The 22,945-nt window shown below is 32.4% G+C and overlaps 2 long non-coding RNA genes across 3 annotated transcripts; one reads left to right on the forward strand and one right to left on the reverse strand.

Moving 5' to 3' along the window:
* Positions 1-529: 529 nt before the first annotated feature.
* LOC106435559 lies at positions 530-2,631 on the reverse strand. Its single transcript, XR_001287000.3, has 4 exons — positions 2,046-2,631; positions 1,859-1,904; positions 1,231-1,280; positions 530-962 (listed from the first exon to the last, which is right to left on the reverse strand). It is a non-coding gene; the product is annotated as an uncharacterized LOC106435559 (long non-coding RNA).
* Positions 2,632-16,624: 13,993 nt separating this feature from the next.
* Positions 16,625-17,741, forward strand: LOC125592970. 2 transcript variants are annotated; one of them, XR_007328806.1, is made up of 2 exons: positions 16,625-17,264; positions 17,334-17,741. It is a non-coding gene; the product is annotated as an uncharacterized LOC125592970 (long non-coding RNA). The 2 variants fall into 2 exon arrangements; XR_007328805.1 differs by having other exon boundaries at positions 16,625-17,241.
* Positions 17,742-22,945: the final 5,204 nt, after the last annotated feature.

Genomic DNA, 22,945 nt, shown 5'->3' on the forward strand with positions numbered 1-22,945 from the left:
AGCTTCACCCGATCAGAGATTATCTATGTACCACTGACGAAAAATTCAAAGGCGGATAGTCTAGCGCGCAGTGCTAGAAAGCAACTGTCTTTTGTCGTTCACATGGATTCAGATCACCCGATTTGGTTTATAGAGTCAGTATGAGTCTGTATTGTTGATGACAAAAAAAATAGTGCTTTCTAATAAGAACCACTAAAGATAAATTACATTCTTAAAAAAAATTATATTCTTACTAAATCCATATATTTACTTACGAAACTTAAATCTACTGAAGTCAGAGAAACACTGGTAAAGAATTACTTAAAAACCAAAGCTTGTGGTCCGGTGGTGATTAACATGAAAAAAAAATCCCAATACGGTGAAGCCACCAGAGTTCGTTTTTTCATGTTGGCTGTTTTTTCATATTTCGTTCCAACATAAACTTGTATCAAAATTTATAAAAGAAAAGATTAAGAACGATAAAATATTTAAATGGATCCAACTATTACACGATACATAAATTTTTAGCTAGCGAGTTTTTCTTTGAAAATATATCAAATTATAAAATTTATTGTAATAGTTAAAATTTTCAAAATAATATATAAACACATGATAAGATTAAATTTGGTGCTTTCTAATAAGAACCACTAAAGAGAAATTACATTCTTAAAAAAATTTTATTCTTATTAAATCCATATATTTACTTATGGGACTTAAATCTACTGAAGTCAGAGAAACACCGGTAAATAATTATTTAAAAACCAAAGCTTGTGGCCTGGTGGTGATTAACATGAGGAAAAAAGCCCAATACAGTGAAGCCACCAGAGTTCGAGTCTCGGTCACTGGGGAATCAACATTTCGGCATCGCCAGGGATAGAGAACCGACACGTGGCAGCACGTGACTAGTCTGGACCACTTCTGTTTTTCCACATCTTTGAAAGCAGCATCACATGTGTTAGCCACATGATAAGATTTCTTCAAGGCTACAGAAACAAAATAGAAAAGTTTATAGGCTAACATAAGAGCGGTAATCAGAGAAGAAATAATGATACACTTGTTTTCAGATTATATATTATTCACTATGTTTGTTGCAGAGAAAGCTCTTTCATTCTCATTAAATCTTAGTTTTTTTCTTTTATCTTCTTCCTTCTCTGTTTCAGTTTTGGTTAAGGTAAAAGCAAGATAACAGTTAATTTCCTAAAGATAAGCCATATAAAGAACATATTTGTAAATACTAAATACCAATGTTACCTTGATTGTTGACGATTAAAACATGAGTATATTCACATGTCATATTCAACCTGAAATTAACAATTAAAAGATTATTACTTGTATGATGTTTGCATCAGTCGAAGATTTGAACAGAGATAAAACAAAAAATATGATGCATTGGAGAAGAAGAGATAAATGCAGTTTTAAATCTGATTATATCACTGAACGTGGTGGTGATACTGGGAGAAAATTTAGGAATGTAGTTATTTGAATTTATTATTTTTTAAAATTGGATCGAATTTTTTTTAGGCAATTAGTTTGTTTTGATATTTATTATTATTGTTAAAGTATTCTATGTGTCAAAATCTGTATTTATTGAAAGCGCAAGTCATATAATTTTTAGATTAACCAAATGATAGTTTTTTTATTTATTTTTATATCAAAACTATATACTATTTTAGTCACATTTGGTAGCTGGATAAAATAGAGACCAGAAATTAGGCGTGTAACATTTGAAGCAAAACATTTAGAAGGGTAAAACAATTACGGTTTACAAAAAAAATACAATTATTATGAGTTTTCCAAAAAGAGATATCTATGGAAGCAACAATTTCGTTGATAATGATAACTCTTTTTCAAAAAAAAAAAAAAACTTCATTGAACTTACATTTTGGGTTTCTTCTCCATAGCTTCCTTCTTTAGTCATCATTAACCTTGAAATTCAAGGGTAAAACAAAGACAAATATATAATAGTTAGTTGAGTATATTCTGTTATAGAAAACATATTTGTAAAAAACAAACCGATTAGTAAATACTCGATTTGTCTTAGCAGAAACATATATACATATTGTTACCTAAAATTGCTGACAAAATTCTGATTTTTCTTTCTTGTTTGAAAAAAAGCTTTGAAACTGGAGTATATTTAAGTATCATCTTCAACCTCAATCATGCCTAAAGAATTAAGAAAATGAGAGAACACTGAATTGAAAATGAGCAAATTAAATCTGAAATAAAAACTTGTATAGATCTTTTACTACACTCAAAACACGAGAAGAAAAAGATGTAGAAGAATTGGAAGAGAAAGAGAAGATAGAGAAAAAGATGGTAGGGAGAATAAATAAGTTTTTTGAATTTATAAAAGAGTTAATTGGTGTTAAAAAAAGAGTTAAAACAGTTTGAATTGTGACATGATTTTTAATTATAAATAAAATTCTTTAAGAAATGTGAACGTGTTGACATTGACATGAGAAATTTTAGGGATTAAGTTTTTTTTTACCAAAAAATTGAAAATCAAGAAATTAGTTGAATTTTTTTTTTAAAGCACAATTCCATGTTCCAGATTTTTATTATGTGAGTGACTTGTGTTTTAATAAATAAAAGATTACAATATAATTTAGTTAGAAATTAGTTTTTTTCTCCGGTCCCCCCTCCCTTTCTCCCTCCTGGAATTAGTTTTAGTTGAAAGACAATTTTTATATGTATAAAGAAATTTTGAGAATAACAACTGAAGATTTTCTGAAAATCTGTATCAGAAAAATTAAAATTTTTATTGAAATACTCAGTTTTTTGAAAAAGTAATGATCATAGTCAAAATACTGAAATTGTTTATAGCGCACTGTTGACTATATCTTAGTATCGATATCAATTTTTTTTTCTTTCTAAAGGTAAAACTGTTTAAAATTATTTTCTATCTAACATGCCACATAAAAAAGTAAGGAATTTTTTTTGTTATCAACTGACACAGATATGATTAAAATATTTGAATATACTAATTTATTGAATAACTGGTACGAAAATGTTATATTTTTAGTGCTTTAAATTTATTGCTTTTTTTTTAAAGTTGGTGAGATTTAGCTGTTTTATTTTATAAAAAAAATTAAATCTTTGATCTTCTTACTATTTGTAATTTTGGATAAAATATATGAAGAGTATCAATATAAAATGTTAAATCAATATTGACAGGTAGTTAACTGGTTCAGCAAAATAGGATTTGTAGGTAATCATTATGTACCACAATTTATCCCATTTTTTTGTGAGAATTTCAAATTTATCCCATTTTTTTTACCACAATTTATGTTTATCTCCATTAAATGGACATCTTCACAAATACTTTCTTCATCAAAGATGCAAAATATTTTTCTATTTTCGTTTTAAATATATAAAAATATAAACATTTATTAAAATAAATATATTTTTTAGAGTTTTCGAATTATACGTTTTCAAATTCAAACATTTTTATAATTTTTTTTTTCAAAAAAATATTTGAAATTTGAAAATTATTTTTGAAACTAATTTTTAATTTTAATATTTATTTATATATTTATTAAAATCATAAATCTCACCGTCCAAAACTTCATCCCTCAAATATAAACTTTAAATTTAGATTAGTTAAACATATGGTTATAACTATCTATTTACCTCTTTAAAATTAAAGGTAAATGTTGTTAAAATAAACATAAAAATGGTATAAGAAATGTGATAGTTTTAAACAATTTTCCCTTTAAAATTTGTGGTTTCCACTTGGCAAGATGTGATGTGATTATTATAAAAGCAACTCTAACCAAAATACCAAATTTGATGTTAAAAATTAAATTAAATTTATTTTTTGATATTGAAATTTATTTTTTTTCTCTAACCACAACATCAAATCTTACACCAATTGTATTATTAATATTTTAGGTTTAATAATTTAGTGAATTGATTATTTTAAATAAATATATATTTTATAAAATTTAGATTTTATATTTATTTATTAAAATTTGGTAATTTTAGGTTTTTACTGTCTAAAATTATTGTTTTAGTTAAACTATATATTAATTAATTTATTTTATGTAAAATATTATTTAAAATTTAAAATTTTTATATATTTAAAAATAAAAACAGAACAAACGGCTTTTAAATTTTTATTACAATTTGATTTAGTTGATAATATTTATCTAGATTTATTATCATTTTAAATATATAAAAATATTTTAATATCTTGTAACGTGAAAAAATGTAAAATATAAAATAGATGATATGCTAATTTTTAACTATAAATTAGAACTATCAATAATACTAATCTACTTATAACTAAATAAAAGTGATAAAATATTTTTTTAATATTTGGTATCATAAATAATATTACATTCAGAATATAAAATTTGAGATAGTGAAAATTTTTATGTCCTAAAAATGAAATAGTGCTAAATTTAATGTGTTGATTTCTCATGCGTTGATTTCTCATTAGAGTTGGTGAGCTCGAGAGGGAGAGAGTACTTCTGGGGCTCGAAGAACGTCGACATAAAATCTCTATTTTCTCTCTCTATTTTCTCTCTTTCGCATCTAGGATTTTTAGAAAGAATGTTTGCTTCTCCGGCGCCGCCGCGTCCTCTTTTGGCGGTTGCTGGAGCCCTTCTCCGTTGCCTCTTCTCCCCCTTGTCCATCTCTATTTCTCTTTGCTTTTCATTCTCGGCGGAGGTTGATCTTCAACTTTGGATTTTCTGTTTCATATCCAGCTGTTCCAAGCCAGATCTAGGAGGCGCATGGTGTTGAGGGGTTGCTAAAGGACGGCTCCCTGCTCGTCGTGTCTGTTTCCGGTCGTGGCTTTGGAATCTCTGTCCAGAGATTTTTCCCTTTTCGTGGTGGTTGCTTCTTCGAACTTGGTGAGGTGTGAGACGTCGGGTAGCTTGTCTCGGGTCTACCTCTTCCTCATCGTGGCGCGTGGCTGCGGTGGTGGTGTGTTCTCGGCCGGCTAGGGACATGGGTTCGTCGATCTATGGTCTCTCACCTCCGTCTTTCGTTTCTGCTGGTGGTCTACGGTGGTATCACGTCGAGTGCCCCTGAGAGTGGGTCTTCCTTCTCTTCGGGTGGCCTTGGTGGCGGCGTGTGATAGTTGTAAGCCTCTTTGTTTGCGTGTTTGAGTATACTCGGTGCGTGTAAGTGTGGCTTTTTCACAATGTCGGAGTGTGCTTCCCGATGTGGCTCTCCGTGCCACCAGTTCTCCCTCCTCAACCTATAAGTGGTTTGGTCTTGGTGAGTCTCTTGAGTCTGTGGATGATGTATGCGTTTCACTTGGGTTTTCGGACTTCTTGTTTGTTTGGTAGTGCTTCACCGGAGGTTGTGTTCTCGGTCAGTCTGGCGGTTCTATACGAGTCTGCGGTTAAATGGGTGTACACGGTCCCGAGTTGGTTGGTTGGAGGCAGCAATCTTCAACTGTCCTTTCCGAACAACGGCATCGCTGGTTCATGACCTTCCTTGTGCTGCCGATGCGATGCTTCTTGGGTGAGTGAGTGGGTTCGAGACTGTGATTCTTTGTGCAGGTTGTGGCTTGTGAGTTTTCGGAAGCTGTAAGAGCCGTGTGTTTCAAGGTTTGAGGGCACCTTTTTCTCTGGTAACTCGCGGTAACTAGTTCTCACTCCGTTCATGCATGTTCCTGTGGTCCGTCATTGTTTTGGTGCTGTCTTCTATGTCTTTGTTTCTCTCATATTATCATTAGTCACTGTTTAGGTTTTTCGCTTTAGTTTAAATTTATTCAACTATGCTACTTGTTAACCTCTGTGATTTCTGTAAAAAATTAAAAATCTGTTAATAATATTTAACATTCTATCCAAAAAAAACTATATAATATCTATATATATATATATATATATATATATATAATATTGAAGATCATAGAAAAAACGAAAAAAAATGCTGTCAGAAAAAAGAAAAAGAAGAAGTAGAGCATAGTAAAACGGTAGTATGACAAGGTCATGTATCTAAATCGGTCCACTAGACCTCGGAAAACAAAACGAAACACGTCTCTTTGATGTGATCGAATATTTTCCATTGTCAATTTACAACTTTTTAACATCTTATATTTTCTTTTAATAATCAACACTTTTTTTCTTTTTATATCATACATAGATTTTATGTAATAAAATTTAAAATATTAAATTGTTTTTTTGTAAAATGTTTCACTTTAGAAATTTTAGTAATATTTTGAATAAGAAATGGAATGAAGCATTTGATCATAAAATTATAGAAAGAGTTAAATTTATTAAAAAATAATATGAAATCATAGTAAAATGTATTTTTTGTATCCAAATAAAACAAATGTATATTTATAAAATATGAAAATTATAAATTTTTTTTATAAATAAAATAAAAATAAATTTATTTAGTTTATAAGAAATTAAAGATAACCACAAATAATTAAAAATATTAAAATAACAATAACCGATAACTGATTGTCATTATCTCTCCTCTATTTTCACGATTTAACGTGTTAAATACAACATAATTTAATCCAATTCACTTTTAACAAGTTATTTAACATGTTATTAAATAAATTTAACAGATTAAGTTCTTTTAACTGGATAGCATTTTAAGGTGTGATCCAATTTTCTTGATAATATATCTACACATGTTTAATATTTAATTAATTTAATATATCTACACATGTTTAATTAAAATAAATTTTTTATAGATTAATATATATATAAAAGATAAAACAATTTGCTTCTAAATTGAATATAAAGTAACAAAATTTGAATATAGTTTTAGTTATATAAATATATTAATAATAATTACATAAATTAGCAATTACAAATTGTAGGCATACATACTTAACGAGAATAAGAGAAATTGCCACAAATACCACATTCATAATGCAACTTTTTATGTTTACACTAATCACTTTTACCCTCACTTTTAATGAAGGGTAAAAGACATTTATACCCCTAGGGTTAACTAATCTAGACTTAAGGTTTAGAGTTGAAGGGTGGGATAAAAAATTTTGGAATGTAAAATTTAGGACTCTAATAAATATGTAAATAAATACTTAATTTAAAAAAAATAGTTTCAAACACAATTTTTTATTTTCAAACAGAAATTTTGAAAAAAAACTATATCAAAAAAAATTCAAAATTTTTTTTTATAAAAAAGTTCGAATTTGAAAAAAATATAATTCGAAAATATAAGTTTTTATTATTATTTTTTTCTTTAAGTAAATATTTATTATTATATATATAGAGAACAAATGTATAAGAGTTTTTTGCCACTTAATGAAGAAGATATTTTTGAAAATGTACATTTAGTGGTGGTAAAAATGAATAATAGTACCATGAAAATTGTATACATGAAATTCTCTCAGAAAATAATGTAATAAAATATGATTTTGTGTTGTCCAAAATTTATGGAAATCATAAAGATTACATTGTATGTCCACAAAATAATGATATAGAACAATATTTAAAGAACAGTGCATCTGAAAATAATATAATTCTAAAATTATGAATTGAATAGTTATTTTTCTAAATAGTAATGAATAATTTATAAGTAATAAATTTTCAAAATTCCAATATTATTAGTTTATAATTTTTCAATTTTGGTATATTCTCTTGCTGGTGGATATCAACTGAATCTACTTAACCTTGAACTTTTTAATAGATTGCTGAGTTGTATTGTTCCTATAATCACATCAAATATAGTATGCTGTCTAAGATAAACATATATTCAATTATAAATTGATACTAAATAATTTTATATTTTAATCGGTTGTTTGTACGTTGTTTTTGATTTTCAAATTAGAATAATTTTTTATATGCAGTTTATATATATTTCGACGCAGATAAAAGAATGCAAATCAAATAAATAATGCAGATTAAAAACAACAAATGCAGATTGATTAAATTATGCAAAACCAAAAATATTTTTTTTTGACCAAAAAATTTAATACATTATTATATTTGATTGAATGTGAGAAAAATTTAAAATAATATGAATTAAATATCTAAATCAGCAGATACAAATTTTAAATATACATGATAAAATATAAATGATCAAATAACATATATGAATTCATTAAAATAATTTAGACAAAATATTATAAAATAACCTTTAATTTTTATAAACAAGTATATTTTAATTATATTACTTATTAGCAACAATATAAAATAAAATTATAACAATGTAAATATTATATGTGATTTTTAGTGAAGCAAAAGCATTTAGATACAAAATAATATGCATTACTACTTATTACTAACAATATATATTTATATTTATATATATATATATATATGAATTTTGAATATTTTAAATATATATATATATATATATATATATTTTACACGTATTTATAAAATATATTAATTATTTTTCTGAACTAGTTTGTTTAAATTAAATTATTACATAAGACAAAATATTGAATCTTTTTTGTTGTTGAGAATTTGTGTGTTTAACTTGAAAATGAATGAAATGAAATAACAGAGTATGCTATTTATGAACAAATTAAAAAAATTAAGTCTACATGCAGTGGTCATATGCAAAGTTATAGCTCATTTTATTCCCTTTTATTTAAATCGACAGTTTAATACTAGTATTAATCTGCATCCAAATAATTTAAAATTTTATAACTTTTTTGTTGTTCTATATTTAAAATTATAAATTGTAAATAATTACAGTCATATTTATATCATAATCTCTTATATATTATTTGAGAAACATTACAACTTTTGAACTATGACATGTGTCATCACTAGAATCACTTTTAGAATCGTTAGAGAATTAAAATAGTTTTTCTAAACATATAATATACTTCTCATCAAATAATTATAAAATAAATTAGTAATCTACAAAAATTGAAGATCATTTCTTATTTTGGTAAATAGAAGCTACGAAATTACCTAATGCAATTAAAATATATATGACAATTAATAATTTTAAATAATAAGTATTTGATAACAATTTAATTTGTGTATCATTTATCATTTTTAATTTTATATTATTAAATAAATTAATCAATCATATTAGTCATATAATAAAAAAAAAATTAATTTTTTTTATATTTTGATTTTAAACATCAATTATAATTACTAAAACTGTACAAAGTTTCACCATGAAAATTTTGTAATGAATGATTTAAATTCTTATAATAACAAAATACAGATGATCATAAATCTATATGAATATGAAGTTTCATTTAATATATATCCATAGTGAAAATGTATATCTATTTTAATATTGTTTAAGTTAAACTATATGCCATTAAAATATATAAAGTTATATAAACATCTATCATATTTGAATTGATAAAAATTAAATATTTTTTAAATTTTAATTTGATCAAAACATTAAAATACATTTTACATATCTTTTGTTATTATTTTAAAAATTTCTAAAAACGTTTTTATTTAACAAATATTTTATATAATATTTCATTCTGCGCAATGCACAGATTATTACATAATGTTTTATGAATTGTGTAACCCTGCGCGGGTCTTTACCTAGGGGACTGTATTTAATCACGTTTGTACTATATTTCCATTCGAATTGAGTGGCCATGTAAATTAGAATATCACATGAACCTATGTTTTGTAAGTGATGTTGTGACCTGTGGGAGTTTCCAGTTGTTGAATAATAGAGGTACAGTGCAATTAATTACGTGGCTTGCCCCAAAATTAATTGGAGAAAGCAATACATCCTCCATTCAACATTAACTGTCTCGGGAGACTCGTAAATACATTCTTCGGGTATAACTTTTCACCCAATGATAGGTCTCTGTCATGGCAAAATAATCAGAAGTTCTCACATAGGTTATACAATGTTTTTAACGAAAAATTTGGTGGAAGCAAGTGGAAATTCAGACCATGCACAGATTAAGAAGAGGACATCGACAACTCTTAACTCACTATCAACCGGGAAAGTCAGTCGGTCGACCCGGATCTACCAAATGACTCAACAATGAATTAATGAATTGTAGTATAAAAATTGTCCCATTTTAAGTAAGACATCAAACCGAAAATCATTAATGTCAAAATTAATGTAAAAAATAACAAGTGAAGAAAAAAAAGTAAAATAACAAGATAATTGTAAGAACATATCTGTTGTGAAAAAATGGGGAATTGTTTCTATGTATTATTAATGAGTAATAGAGTTTCCTTATATAAGGATTACAAAGTATAGGAAAAAAGAAATTATCTAAAACTTAATACAACATGAAATAAAAAAAATATCTAAAACAGATAAATGGAAAACATCCTAAGACTAAAGTCGGCCAAGACATGGACCGACTCTCTCTCCTCTTGGACGCCGACTCTCTCTCCTCTTGGACACGGCTGGACCTTGTCTTAGTCTTGGTTATGGGCCATCCACATAATGATTTATAACACTCCCCCTTGGATGCCATAACCATATGGGTTTGTATCATGCACGACGTTGCCTCATTAAAACCTCTCTAGGAAAACCAAAAACCCAAGGTGGGAAAAATGGAAACTGTAGACAGGAAAAATAGTACAACACATGACACTCCCCCTGATGAAGGCATCACTGAAGATCCTTCAACTGGCGCATTCCTATCTGATGAACCAGCTTCTTGAACGTTGAGGTCGGCAGAGACTTAGTGAACAGATCGGCCGAATTGTCACTGGACCGAACCTGAACCACTTCGACTTCTTTAGCCTTATGCAGGTCGTGGGTGAAGAAGAACTTAGGCAAGATGTGTTTCGTTCTATCTCCCTTAACGTATCCATCTTTGAGCTGAGCTATACAAACTGCATTGTCCTCATAGATGATCGTTGGTTCTTCCTTTTCCTTTCCCACGGCCAGGCCACTCTCCCTTAGGATATGGCCGGTCATGTTCCTCAGCCACACAAGCTCTCGGCTTGCTTCATACATGGCTATGATCTCGGCATGATTAGATGATGTTGCCACTAAGGTTTGTTTTGTGGACCGCCAACTTACTGCAGCCCCACCGTGTATGAACACGTAACCTGTCTGAGATCTAGCATTGTGTGGGTCAGATAAATAGCCAGCATCTGCATACCCGGCCAAGTTATCACCTGGTCGGCTCGTATAGAACAAACCGAGGTCGGTTGTTCCTTGCAGATATTTGAACAGATGTTTTATTCCGTTCCAGTGCCTAAGTGTCGGACATGAACTGAATCTAGACAGTAAACTCACGGCAAAACTAATGTCCGGTCTTGTATGGCTAGCCAAATACATTAAGGCTCCAATGGCACTTAGATAAGGTATTTCCGGCCCGAGCATATCCTCGTCCGGCTTCTTTTGTCCGAATGGATCCTTCTCAAGGTCTAAGGACCTCACGACCATAGGACTTGACAAAGGATGAGCCTTGTCCATATTGAACTGCTTGAGTATCTTTTCTGTATATGTCTTTTGATGCACAAGGATTCCATTATCCACATACTCAAATTGCAGTCCCAAACAGAACTTAGTTTTTCCTAAGTCTTTCATTTCGAATTCTTTCTTTAGACATTCGACCGTTTGGGAAATCTCTCCAGAGGTTCCAATCACATTCAGGTCGTCCACATAGACAGACATAATCACGAAGCCCTTGCTGTCAAATCTCTTTATAAAGATACATGGACTTATTGGATCGTTTTTATAACCTTCTTTCATTAGGTACTCTAATAATCGGTTGTACCACATTCGACCTGATTTTTTCAAACCGTATAAGGCTTTATTCAGCTTAATACAATGCTGTTCTCGAGAACCTTTCTTATCTTTGAGCTCAATACCCTATGGAACTCTCATATGAATTTCATTATCCAGTGAACCGTACAGATACGCAGTTACTACATCCATTAGGCGCAGATCAAGCTTCTCTTTCACGGCCAGACTGATCAAGTATCGTAATGTAGTTGCGTCCACCACATGGGAAAAAGTTTCCTCATAATCTATTCCTGGTCTCTGTGAGAATCCTTGTGCTACAAGCCGTGCTTTGTATCTCACTACTTCTCCTTTCTAATTTCTCTTTCTCACAAAGACCCATTTGTATCCCACTGATTTGACTTCTCTAGGTGTCACGGTTATAGGGCCAAAAATGCCTCTTTTCTTTAATGATTCTAACTCCACGTTTATAGCTTCTTTCCATTTGATCCAATCTGATCTTTGCATGCATTCATATATGGACGTGGGTTCTGGATCCTCATCTTTTTCCATGATCTCAAGTGCTACTTTATAAGCAAAAATATCATCGACGTCGATATCATTTCTGTTCCATTTCGTTCCAGACATTATATGGTTTATAGAGATCTCTTGATTATCCGGCCCTTGTGTTCCATGAAGTTCGGCGTCCCGAACCCCATCATTTGGAACGGTCGGATCATTTGGCGTGGCCGGCTCACTTGGCTCGACCGTCTGGGTCGGCTCGGCCGGTCCATCAATGTTCTGGACGGTTTCCTTGATGCTCTCGGATCCAGCACCTCTCTTGGACTTCCGAGGCTGTTTATCTTTGGAACCAATAGGTCTACCACGTTTGAGACGTTGTTTAGACTCTGTAGCCACTTGACCTTGTCCCTTCTGGACATCTATTCGTATTGGTGCATTACAAGCCGGGATATACGATTTTGTCACTCTATTTGGGTCATCAAATGAATCTGGCAGTTGATTAGCTAGCTTTTGAAGATGTATAATCTTTTGGACTTCCATATCACATTCTTTAGTCCGAGGATCTTGCCAAGATATTGATGGTCGAGACCATTCGATTTCTTTGCTCAATTCTTTGCTCAACCGACCGTTATCTCCCCCTAAGGTCGGATATGTGGACTCATCAAACTGTGAGTCTGCGTATCTGGCCTTAAACAAATCACCGGTTGTTGGCTCAAGATACTTTATAATGCTTGGGGAGTCATATCCTACGTATATTCCCATCCTCCTTTGTGGTCCCATTTTCGTTCTCTGTGGTGGAGCAATTGGAACGTAAACGGCACATCCAAATGTTTTGATGTGGGACACGTCTGGCTCATGACCCGTGAGTAACTGGGATGGCGAATATCTATGCTCACTAGATGGCCTGATGTGAATAAGTTCTGCTGCATGTAATACGGCATGTCCCCACGCTGATACCGGGAGCTGAGACCGCATGAGCAATGGTCTGGCTATCAGCTGGATACGTTTAATGAATGATTCAGTCCAGCCGTTCTGTGTATGTACATGTGCCACGGAGTGTTCTACACTTACCCCATGGACATACAATAGTCATTAAACGTCTGGGACACAAACTCACCAGCATTGTCTAGACGTATAGTCTTTAAAGGAAAGTCTAGAAAGTGTGCTCTCAGTCTTATTATCTGAGCAAGTAGGCGTGCAAATGCCAAATTCCGTGTGGACAGTAGGCAGACATGCGACCATCTGGTCGATGCATCAATCAGGACCATGAAATACCGAAACGTCCCACTAGGTGGGCGTATTGGTCCACATATGTCTCCCTGAATCCTTTCCAAAAAATTTATGATCTCTTTATTAACTTTGGCTGGGGACGGCCTGGTTATGAGTTTCCCTTGTGCACATGCTGCACATGTGAGATTGTATGGGACAACTCCTTTGAACGTGTGCCCTTGTGAGTTCATCATCAACTTTTGCATCATGTTAGTACCGGGATGGCCAAGCCGGTTATGCCATAAGGTGAAATTGTCGCAGGCATTAGCCTCGATCATACTGACCTTTGCATAGTATAGGCCAGTAGACATTGCAGGTAAGGTTTCTTGGATCCTTTTTATAGCCTTTGGTGATCGAAATTATGTTAAGGAATTCTTTATTTCCTTCTTCCCATGTTTCAAGATGGAAACCGTTCAATCTTATATCTTTGAAACTCAATAGGCTCCTTTTAGAGCTTGGGGAATACAAGGAATTTTTGATCTCTAGGTGAGTGCCCTTAGGCATCAATACATAAGCCTGGCTGTGACCTTCAATCAGGCCGGCTACACCTGCAATGGTGTGTATGTTTGCACTTTGCATTGTGAGATTTAAGAAATATCTTTTATCTCTAAGAATTGTATGACTTGTGCCACTATCCACCACGAGTATGCTCATAAGATTTCATTTCTCAGAGACTTCAAAACTTTCATTTATTAAAGTTGCAGAACACCGAAATTAAAAACTCCAAATCAATCATAAAACAATCATAAAGCAATAAAAACAAGTCGTATCGAAAATTTAGTCTTTGAGACAATCAGAAGTCTCAAAGTCCATCAGGTCGTCATTTGCAACATCGGATTCTTTATCAGCCTCATAACCGGAATCATGGACCATATGAGCCTCCGGGTTCTTGTCCTTAAGACTTTCTTGGTAGAGCTCACATAAGCGCTTAGGAGTTCTACAATTCTTGGCCCAATGGTTGCTCATCCCACATCTGTGACAAACGGATTTGGTTGAGTAAGACGGTTTGGATATACCGCCTCGACCTCGTCCATAACCGCCTCGGCCACGGCCGGGATTGGAACCACGACCACGGTTATTGTGGTTTCCTTTCCGGCCGGCCAAGTGTCTATCTCGACCGTTCGAGTAATTGTCACGGTTCCTGTATCCACCACGGCCTTTGACGTATGATCTCTTATCATTCTGGATGTAATTGCATTCGTTGGGATTTTTCTTTTCAACTTCATTGGCCTCTGGTAATGGGGCAGATCCGACAGGTCTAGCTTCACTGTTCTTCATCAGGAGCTCATTGTTTGCCTCGGCCAGTAGCAGGCACGAGATCAGATCAGTGTATGTGGTGAAGCCTTTCATTCGGTACTGCTCACTACAAAAAAAAAGGGATATTGTGACAGAATTTTGAGACAATTTTTTTTTGTCACAAATCTGTGACGTTCTAGAGACATTAATGTGACTAAATTTTTCAGTCATATGATAGTAACTGTTTAGTCACAGTATTGTGACAATCTAAGCCGTAGTTAATTTTCGTCACAAACTGTGACATTCTAGAGACATTAATGTGACTAAAAAGTTGTAGTCATAAAATAGTAACCGTTTAGTCATAATATAGTGACGATCTAAGCCGTAGTTAATTTTCGTCACAATTAGTAACATAACTATGACTAAAAGAGATTTCGTAACAATCGTGACATAACTATAACTTTTTGACCGTTAATGTTGTATAAATTTTTGGCAGAACAGAGAGTTTCAAATTGTGGCGAAAGAAAAACTAAATCTTAGTTACTAATTGGTATAAACCAATGCATAATTATCTGTTGTAAATATGATTTGTCCAAAAAAAAAAACTGTTGTAAATATGACAAAAATATGAGAAGCAAGTTGGAGGATTACTAAACTACTACCATTTATTTATTTTTTTCTTCTAATTGGTGTTATGAATAATAAAGAGATAAATTATGCAAAAATATAAATATATGTTGGTCTCGTAATCATGATACATTTAAATTTTTTTGCAAAAAATAGATTTCAGTGCAATGTAACATTAATCCAGTTGTTCACACTGATTCTTTGTACAAGTATACGTGTGCAACTAAAACTATAAAATATTAATCTAGTTAAAGTTAGAATTTACTGTGTGAAGAAAAGAGTGGAGATATTGTTTTAAGAGATATAATATTCATTGTCGTTTATGTAATATAGTTATATAAAATTAAATGGAAGTGTTAGCAAACCTATGTTATGGAAACGAAATAAATAAAATGGCAATGGAGAGATAGAAATTTTGTGATGCCAATAGCTAAGAGCATCTCCAAAAGACATTCTATAATTTCAAATATGAAATTTTTGGCTCTCCAAAAAAGAACTTCAAAACTTCAAATTTGAAGTTTTGAGGAGTGAAACTCTATATTTAAAGTTTCACTTCTCAAAACTTCAAAATCGAAGTTTCATATTTTTGTTTGCATTTTGGTTCCAAAATTACAAATCACATTTATAATTCTTAACTATTTTTAGTTTATCATATTAATCCTTAAAATTTTATATCTCATTAAAATTTCAATTTTTTTTTTATAAATCTAAGTTTTACACATAAAATTAAATAAAACTTTTAAATAAGATTAAAAATATTTTAAAATTAGATTTAGACAATACCAATACAAAATAAACTTGACAACAAAAAACTTTTAAAAATTTACACGAAGACATAACTATTACAGCAATTTAAATATTACAACAACACTAATAGTCAGATACATTTGATCCGGAACCTCCAAATCTCAAAATATTGTAAACAAATGTTGTGTAACTGAAGATATTTGTTATTGTTTTGATGTCATTTTCGTACAATTCTTTCTTATTCAAATTGAATGTATTCACGAGTATTAATATCATCAATAGAAGTTAAGTCTTTTAGCAAAAAAAATTTCTCTTTTACTTTCTTGTTCAGATCTAATATATTTACAAGTCTAAGATCATTCGATCTCAACATTTTTTTAGTTTGTAATCTACAAATTAAAAATAAAGAGAAATATTTTTTACTTCGAAATGCATTAGTTGATCATATATATATTACAAAAATAATTTTATTGAATAATATGATATTTTGCTTGAAGTTTAATATTAATTACGTTATTTCTATTTAAAATTTCTATTTTAATATAACATTTTATTAATTAATATTGTTCTAATATTTTTATATATGTGCTTAGTTATCTAAAAAGTTTTATGAATTTAAATTAATTATGACAAATATAAGGACCATGGTATAAAATACAAATAGTTTTGAAGTTAAGTTTGAAGTTTTGCTTTTGGAGGAAAACACATTGAAACTTCAAATATAGAGTTTTGAAAACTTCATAATAGAGTGTCTTTTTGGAGATGCTCTAAAGAAGGATTATGTTTGTACGGGAATTAAAAATAATAATTCTTACTGGAATTTTTAGCCCTTTCTCAGAAAAAAATTCTTACTGGAATTTTTAACTAGAGAAACAGTTTTCAATTTTAGGAGAGTATAAAATTTAGTAGTCGAAGAAAGACGGACGAAATAAGCACCAACCGTCATTACTCTTCGGTCATTGATATCCAAAGATTATCGGTCATTGGTCATTAGTACCCAAAGATTTAATTTTAGAAAGGAGTATAAGAAATTAATTAGAGAATCAAAGTGGTGCGATAAATCCCGGTAAAAAGCATTAAAATCCGGGTTGTTACCATAATAGGCACCAAACGTTATTACTCATTAGTATCCAAAGATTTAACCGAATACAATATATAAATAAACAAGTTAACAACTTACTCTCTCCCTCATTCACAAGTTTACCTACAAACCTAAGAACTGTTCTTGTACAAAATTGAAGCCGTCTCTTTTTTGGTTTCTAAATTTTCACAATCACTAATTTCAGTTTGCATTACGTATGGTTAATCTTCTGTAGAAGGTGTATATTTTCAATCAGTTATTTAAACTTCTTGTTGTATTGAATCTCAATTTTTTTTGCCTCTTGTAGATGCATCTTCTAATCATGAGTGTGCGCCTTTATGAGAGAGGATCAAATTCCCAGCCTATCGATTTTGGAAGACCTTTTTCTCTTGGACTTTATCAAGAAGAGAAACGAGAGTCAACCCATATAAGATCACTCGACAAGATCACAAACCTCCCAAGATGGCCGGTTTATAAGATCGAGATTCTGTTAATAAGGCCGGTGCGGAAATAACACTACAAGATTTGATGAATCTATTCATTTGCTTTCCTCTGCTTCTGGGATTTTCTTCTTCGTTTAGTTTATTCTTTCTGATATTGTTTAACAGACTCTTGTTCGATGTATAATGTAGTATTATAATAATCTTGACATATCTATGTAAGTTTTTGTGTATGTTTTTCTTTTAATAATAATTTCCTAATTGTGTAGTTCTAATGAAAATTGTATAAATAATACTAATTCGGAGCTAACATATTTAATACAAAATATTAACAGTTTATATACGTCAAATTAGTAGCTATTTAAATGTGACAAAGTTTTAGTAATAGGGAAACCAAAATGACCGAATTGGGAAATTGTAATAATACTGATAATTTGAGTGACGGATTCAAGACTTTTTTTAGTATGTAAGTGTAACGAATTGATGACAACGCTGTAGTCACTATTGAGGAAAATTAGTAACTAAGTTCTGTTGCAATTAATTACAAAATGGAGACATTTTAGTCGTCACCAAAGCCAACGTTTTTAACACCAGATTTTTAGTCAATAATTGTGACGGTTTTGTTACTTTTATTTTTGTCACTTTTACTGACAAACTAGTTACTAGAATTATTTGTTACAAACTAAGACGTCTTTTGTTACCGCATAAATTTGTGACGACATTATTGCGACTATTCATAAATGGTAACAATTCTGTCACAATGGTTATATTGTTACGGAACTATGTTTATTGTGACTAAAAAAATTGTCACAATATAAATATTTTCTTGTAGTGGCTGCTGCAGGATTATGTTTGAGGAATGAAACGTAGAGAATGTTTTCTCGAGCAACTCTTCTTCGGTTACTACTTCACCACAAAGTCTCAACATTGAGACCGTCTTGAACAAGACCGAATTGTACTCATCCACTGACTTATAATCCATGAATCTTAGATTCTTCCAGTCATTTCTAGCTTTTGGGAGTAACACCGTTTTCTGGTGATCATATCTATGCTGTAAAGCATCCCAAAGCTCTAGTGGATTTTCCATCGTAATGTACTGATCTTTTAGACCTTTAATGAGGTGATGGCGTATAATACGTATAGCCCTGTACCGATTCTTATCAGTCTCATTGTTGCTCTTGATGATTGTATCACCAAGTCCTTTTGACCTTAAGCTGATCTTTGTATCTAGCGCCTACTGCAAGTAGTTATCTCCGGAGAGATTAAGGGCTGCGTAGTCTCTATTTGAGATTTTCGACATTTGAATCACATCATGATTTCAATTTAGGTTCACAATGTGATCATGTGGCCGCATGGTATAACAAGCTCGGCCACAAACTTGTCTTACGCATCTATGAGAAAACAATCAATCTAATCGACCATGGAGCGAACAAACAAGCCGCACGGCTATGTTGACAAGCAATAGGATCGGACGTGTAAAACTAATTGACCATGGTGCGAACAATCCTAATATTTGATTCTACATGTACCAAGGAGATTAATGCCACACGGCCATATGAGTTTTAATGCAATCAAATTCGAATTCGTATGTTTCTATATGCTGGTCGATTTCATTAAACAATACGGATCCAATTCAATTCATATTCATATGTAATGCAAACAACCTTAGCAATTTGATTTATGAATTTTAGGGTTTCATCTTTAAAATCTAAGGCTGTCGGTTTTAATTAAAGGTTTCAAGGCCTTTAGGATTCAATTTCTAGATCAGATTACTTCAATCAATCTAACAATCCTAAAACCTCAAATCAATCAATTCAATCAACAAAAATCGAATTCAGTCCTTTAGGGTTTAGGGTTTCGATTCCTAAATTAGGGTTTCTCAAAATCAAATCAGGAACAATCAATTTAAGTTCTAATGGAATCGATTTCCATTTTTTCTAGTTAGGAGATTGTCGATTTTAATCTTGTAGGTTTTAGGGTTTTGATCAAGATCAAAGTTTCCATAATTATGGATTAGGGTTTCTGATCAATCTAGGTTCTCAGATTAAGTTATACCTTTGCTTTGTAGGGGATTTAGAACCGGACCACCTTTAGAGAGAGAGAGACGAACGGATCGGGTCGCGGATGGGACGATCGCGGGCTGGAGGCGTCTCGGCTGCGAGCTGCGCGGAGATCGGGTCGTCTCGGGTGCGATCGCGTCTTCGGGTGTTGATCGCGAGCTGGACGGCTCTTCTGAGCTGGAACGTGATCTGAGAACGTTTAGGTTTCAAGAGGGATCAACTGTGTTCTTGGATGAACTAAGAACGTGATTAGGGTTTTTGGTTGTGGTCGCCGGTTTTAGCTTTTAGGGTTTGGAGGTTTCGATTTGTCTCAGGGATCTAGAGACGATCGTGCTGATAACGTGTTGTGAAAGAATGGGGAATTGTTTCTATGTATTATTAATGAGTAATAGAGGTTCCTTATATAAGGATTACAAAGTATAAGAAAAAAGAAATTATCCAAAACCTAATACAACATGAAATAGGAAAAGATCTAAAACAGATAAATGGAAAACATCCTAAGACTAAAGTCGGCCAAGACATGGACCGACTCTCTCTCCTCTTGGACGCCGACTCTCTCTCCTCTTGGACACGGCTGGGTCTTGTCTTAGTTTTGGTTATGGGCATCCACATAATGATTTATAACAATATCCACTAGTCTCAAATAATATCTACGTGACAAAAAAACATAGTACCACTCCATCCCAAAATTCTCGAACTGGAAAGCGAACATAGACACAAATTTTACCAAACCAGAGTTTCTAAAGTACAAAATATTTTCGGTAAAAGATATAGGAACCACAATTTAAAGAAACATAGAATGTAATTTTTCTTCTATAATTGATTTTAAACCCGTAACATGAACATATTACAAAGTTTGGATGATACCGAAAATATTATGTCGCAGTTACGAGAGGCGACAAGGTTTATGGAGAGAAAACCTATACTAAGAGAGTAAACAAGTTTATATGAGATCAAGAAGTCGCAAGTGGTGTTCCTGTCAAAAAGTTTTATCAATCAGCTGAATAAAATATATTAAATTAATAAACAAAAGACAGGGAAGATCAAGAAGTCGCAAGTAGTGTTCCTGTCAAAAAGTTTTATCAATCAGCTGAATAAAATATATTAAATTAATAACCAAAAGACAGGGAATAAATATAAAACATCAACCACCAATGTACCAAATCGAACTTTCTTGTTTTGATAAACAATATTTTGTTACTCGACCAACCAAAACAAGAAACAATGCAAGTCAGTCTACTTAACTAATTTATACCATAACAAAAATATAAAGAGGTGGTTTTGAGTACGTTCGTTCAGTTTTTGTGATAAATTCACATTTAGGGAAAACAGTTATATTTATAGTGCTATTAGATGAGAGCATAAGATGTCCACGAAATCTTTAGTCTACTTATGTTAATAATATATTAATTACAGGCAATATCTTTTTTTTTAACACTTTGAAAATATATTAAGATGAAACTGATACACAATACACTACAAGAAAACATCAAGGATTCTGAGGAAAAAAATCGTCGGAATTTCATCGGAATATCGTTATTCCGACGCAATTCCGACGAAACACGTCGTCGGAAATAATTCCTCGGAATTTTTTTTTTCCTCTGAAATCCCTCAGAATTTTCCGACGGAATTCCGAGGAAATAAATTTCCGAGGAAATTCCGAGGATCCCTTGTTTGTCGGAAAAGTCCTCGGAATATACCGAGGTAGAACTTCGTCGGGATAATTCCTCGGAAGTTCATCGATCGATGCGTGTTTGGACATATATACATCGATCGATAGGAGTATACCGACGGACTTTTTCCTCGGTTTATTCCGAGGAACTGTTCCCTCGGTATATTCCGAGGGATCCGTTCCTCGGAATTTTCCGAGGGAGTTGTCCCTCGGAAAATTCCGAGGGAAATGTCCCTCGCTATATTTTAAAAAAAAAACGGATCGATCGATGCGTTTTTGTTCAAAAACGCATCGATCGATGTAGTGAAAAATATAATTAATTTCCTCGGAATGTAAAAAATATTAATTTTTTTGAAAAAATAAAATTTCTGAAATTTAAATTCGAAAATATGAAATTAAAAGTAAAATTGAAATCATACTAATTAATATTCAAAGTTTCACAAATAAAAATAAAACATTCCGAGATTGGGGAAAAAAAAAACTACGGGTCTGGCACGTCCGGGAACACCTCGTTCGGGTACATCCTCTGCATCATCTCCATCATTTGCTGGTTCAGCCTCCTCTGTGCCTCATAGCCCGCCTGTTGAGCCGCAATCTGGGTCTCCAACAAAGATATTCGATCATCTTTGTCCTTCAACTGAGCCGTAAGTACTTCTGGATCAACAAAGGGCGGTGGTGCAGAAGAAGGAGGAACCGACCGGGTGCGACGATCCAAACCGAACAAACGTCCCTTCTTCTTTGGAACCGACTGAATAGAAAAAAGCCAAATTTAGAAATTTAAACCAAGAAATAAATGAATTGAACTTAAAAAAAAAGAACTTACGGATTCAACGATTTCGTTGATTCGAAACCGGGACAAGTTGGTCGAAGCCGTCGAAGCGTCATCCTCGGTTTGAAGCTGAGACACTTCGTCTACCACCTGAGTTTGGACCAGGTCGACCACGTCCCTCACAAGACCGTCATCAATCTGGCCGGTCTTCTTGTTGGTATACGCCCTCCTCATTAGGGCGAGATCATCGACCGGCTCGCCATCATTTTCTTCCGCCTTGAAAAAAAACATAAAATTAAAGAAACATTAGAAATTAGAAGAAATGCACAATAAATTTAAATTCTGAAACTCAAATAATTGAAGAAAAAGCGGTTGAACTTACCATGCGATCTCCGAGAGTGGCAATAGATTGAGCACCCAAGTTATGCTTGTAGATGCCCTTCCCTTTACGGTCGCTCCTGCGGTTGGTGGAGTTGGTGGAAGAAGTTTCTTTCGTCTCCTCCTTATCCCAATGCGCACACAACTCCTTCCAGACCGTGTCGTTCATCGACTTTGGGACCTTTTAATTAAAAAAAAAGAAAAAGTTTAATAAATTAAAAAATAGTTTAATAAATTAAAAAATTGTTTAATAAATTAAATCGAACCTTATTGATTTCCCACTTCTTCTTCCACTCGTGGATCTGCTTCCCATAGTTGTCCATTACTTTATGGACGAAGTGGTGATAGATAAAGAGCGTCTCATCGGAATTCCAGTTGAACTCTTGCTGAAAAAAAAAACACAATTAGTAGAAAATTTATATTAAAGATTAAAAATATAAGTAAAAAATTAGAATACTTACCGCAAACTGACGAAACCACAGAACCTGCTTGTCGGTTGGGAAGTGAGTGAAAGTCGGATGTCCACTGTCGAGGGCCGAGTACATCATACGGTTGATCCATGCGCTGATCCCGTTCCCGGATCGGTTGAACCTTATTAAA

This window comes from Brassica napus, chromosome C9, assembly GCF_020379485.1.
Source record: "Brassica napus cultivar Da-Ae chromosome C9, Da-Ae, whole genome shotgun sequence".
Classification (NCBI taxonomy): Eukaryota; Viridiplantae; Streptophyta; class Magnoliopsida; order Brassicales; family Brassicaceae; genus Brassica; species Brassica napus.